Below are 3,361 nucleotides of genomic sequence, written 5' to 3'. Positions count from 1 at the left end.
GTCGCCCGGCGCCCGCGTTCTTGTTTTTTATTTTTTTTACCTTTCGTAACAACGTGTTTGGCCCCGCCCACCGAACGAACCCCCTTTTATCACCTCGCTTTCCTCATCCCCGATATCTCATTTAATCCTTTAAAATATGCTTGTACATTAATATATTCCCTCATTTGTTGTTGTTTTTTAAATGTTTTTATCCTTTCATTTATATATTTTTTACTTGCTAAACCCAAAGGGAAACTTATGCAAACGTTCTCTTCATTTTGTAATTTTCTATTATTTGTATTTATTATTTTAAATTGAATAAAAACACAAGACAAAAGAGGATTAGGACCTCTGAAGAAAAAAAGGTGGGCATGATTTTGACTTTAAAGTCAGAATTGTGACTTTGAAGAAGTTTTATCAGCACCCTCATTATTTTCCCCAGAGCGTTAAAAATACTTTAAAATCAAGATCTTGGGCACCTTTTTTTCTTCAGTGGCTTTAATTCTCTTCCATAGAAAAAAAGAAAACTTTAAATTGCCCCTAGGTGTGAGTGTGAGTGTGAATGGTTGTCCTTTGTCTCCTTGTGCCCTGCAATTGGCTGGCAATTTAGATCGTTAAACCAGTCAACCATGCACGGGGGGTGCTGGAGCCTATTCCAGCCAATTATGGGCACCAGGTGGGGGACACCTTGAATTGGTGGCTAGCCAACCGCAGGGCACAAGGAGACAAAGGACAACCATTCATGCTCACACACATACCTAGGGGCAATTTACAGTGTTCAACCAGCCTGCCATGCATGTTTTGTGGATGGGGGAGGAAACCGGAGCACCCGGAGAAAACCCACACAAACCCAGAGAGAACACGCTAACTCCGAACCTGGGATTGAAGCCTCGATCTCAGAACAATGAGGCCGACCCGTCAACCGCTCGCCCAACGAGCCGCCTGTTTTTTAGTTTTTTGTTTTAATCCCCCAAAATAGTCACTTGTCATCTAATGGGTTAACAGCTTTAAAGTCTTTTTCTCGCTTGAGGCTGCGTGAAAACGTTCAGTGGGCTCAGTGTTGTCTGACCACTGTTTGAAACTTGACACATATCAGTGACAACTTTCTGAGTAAACCCGCATGGACTGACGAGGAGGAAGGATTCACCCCTGAGGACATTTGGTCGGGGGGAGCACAAGGAGACTAGCTTGTAAAGTCAAAGCGCAGCTACAAAAAGCAAGGGAGCTTAAAAATTCAAAATAAGGCAACCGTCAAATCGGATTTGAGAGCTCAACTCTGAACGCCATGAATATTAGTCACACTTTCAAACTGCTCTAATCATTTCTCATCGGATGGAACGCTTTGCATCAGAAATTACGCTGCAAGTTTGTGGCCACGAGCACTGCAAGGACGGTGTCCTGTTAATGTATCTTCTTTACTTTCCCAAAAATATTTGCACAAGCCGTGATTAACTAGAGGGTAGAAATGACGTGAAAAGAACTGCTTAACATAAATATTGCTTTGTTCTACATAAATAAGGTAAATAACGTTGGGTTTCTCTTTGGTCAACTAAATAGATGTCGGGCTGCTTAACATAAGGTTTACATTTTTCCCATTTTACCCCTATATCACCTCCCCTAGTCATCACCGTGATGAAATCCCAACTCCCCATTGGCCTGGGAGTATAAGCCAAATGGGATGAGCGCGGGCTAACTTCCTCAGTTTTGTCAGCCATGTGTTGCTTGATATGTTTATCTAGCTATAGCAATTGTCATCAGTAGAACTCAGAAATATCAATTGTACGTTCGAGCAAAGCTTAGAAAAATAAAGCTATGGCAGAGTGGCAGTGATTTACAGACACTTAGAAATGCTGTCTCGTGAGATTAAAAGGAATTTACTAGTCAAAAAATGGCCATGTGGCTTGCATTAACTCCAGATTATTTTCTAAATTGTGTGGCTGAGGCAAATGTGTAATGATATACGTGGGTATTTTTTGCGTAGAAACGACTTCATGCTTTATCTTCGAGAAGAAACACATAGCATCTCGAGGAACACGATATAGACAACATATTTTCAGAAGTTGATTTTTTATTGTCAATACCCAGTCAGTTTTACTTGAGACCTGCAGCTTTCAAAACGAGTCTGTTTGTCTTCTAATTAGATTTCAATTCAAAATTTTGAGGGTCTCAAAGAGGTGACTGGTTCTTTTCTGAGTAGCGATTTTTGACAAGAGGACAAACTTGTTCTTCTAATTGGCGAGCCGAAATGTTTTTCTGTAAACGTAGACATGTCGGTACTTTGAGAGTTTTCTTTCAGGTCATTCTGAGCAATATCGGGACGATGAACAGAGGGTTTAGCTCAGAGACCAAGATCTCATGCAAACAATTACCTACAATGAGATGACTTCTTCAGCAAAAAAACCTGCTCATCAAGCATCATTTTGGCAAGATATTGTGAGACTTCTCTAAGATTTAGTCAAGTTTTCAGATTTGCCTTCCTGTTACAACTGTGCCCCGTAGAAAAGATACATTTGCTTTATTAATTAAACATTTCATGTCTAGCGCTATCCAATAAAACTGTTAAAGACGTTTATCTGCATCAGAAAAAAATTCTTAACCAAATGCAGACATGGAACTGAGACAGTGTTTTATTGGTGAACCACATGTTTCTGGTGGGAAGCTCTGCAGTCACCATTTAACCAAACTGTCTCTAGAACAGGCTGCGACTCCCGCTTGAACAAGACAACACATGCATCTCGCGTTCAAGGATCGTACCTTGGCGTTTTAAAATAAATTGCCAAAATATGTGACGACTTAACAAATTTTCATTTATTTATTTTTTTAATGAGGAGATCCGACGTCATGGAGCATGTGCCTTCGCACATGATAGCGTGGGTGAAGATCGCCCCACTTGATAGATTCTAAAATCTCCCTTAGGCGTTTTGGTCTCATAATCAGATCGGAAATACTGCTGTCTTCTCTGCTGTAAACTCCAAGAATAGACTTTTTGTTAAATGTTGCCCAAGTAAGCCCACAGTAGCTTAACACCGCAACAATTCTTCTAACTCAAATTAGTGGCCATCGGGTTGTTTTGACAACATAATTATTTAGTCTCATCATTTTATAGAGAAGAATGTAGAAGCTGAGCAAAAAGTTATATGTTCGTGGGGGGGGGGTTCAGCAGAATCACGTTCTCAGTGTGGCGAACATAAAAACAAATATTAAGTAGATTGAATTCCAGCCCTCTAGGCAGCCGGGTATATAAATGCATAATTTTAAATCTCTGCCAAAAACTGAATACTGTTAGCGTATAAATGTAGCTACTGCTATCGAATTTAACTGCAGCTAGATTGAAGAGTAGGCAAGAAGCTGGTCTTAATCAAAGAAATTGTTGGAGAAATTA

This window comes from Stigmatopora argus, chromosome 3 (genome assembly GCF_051989625.1).
Source record: "Stigmatopora argus isolate UIUO_Sarg chromosome 3, RoL_Sarg_1.0, whole genome shotgun sequence".
Taxonomy (NCBI): Eukaryota; Metazoa; Chordata; class Actinopteri; order Syngnathiformes; family Syngnathidae; genus Stigmatopora; species Stigmatopora argus.
The sequence above is the reverse complement of the archived record's forward strand: the minus strand, read 5'-3'. Positions refer to the sequence as shown.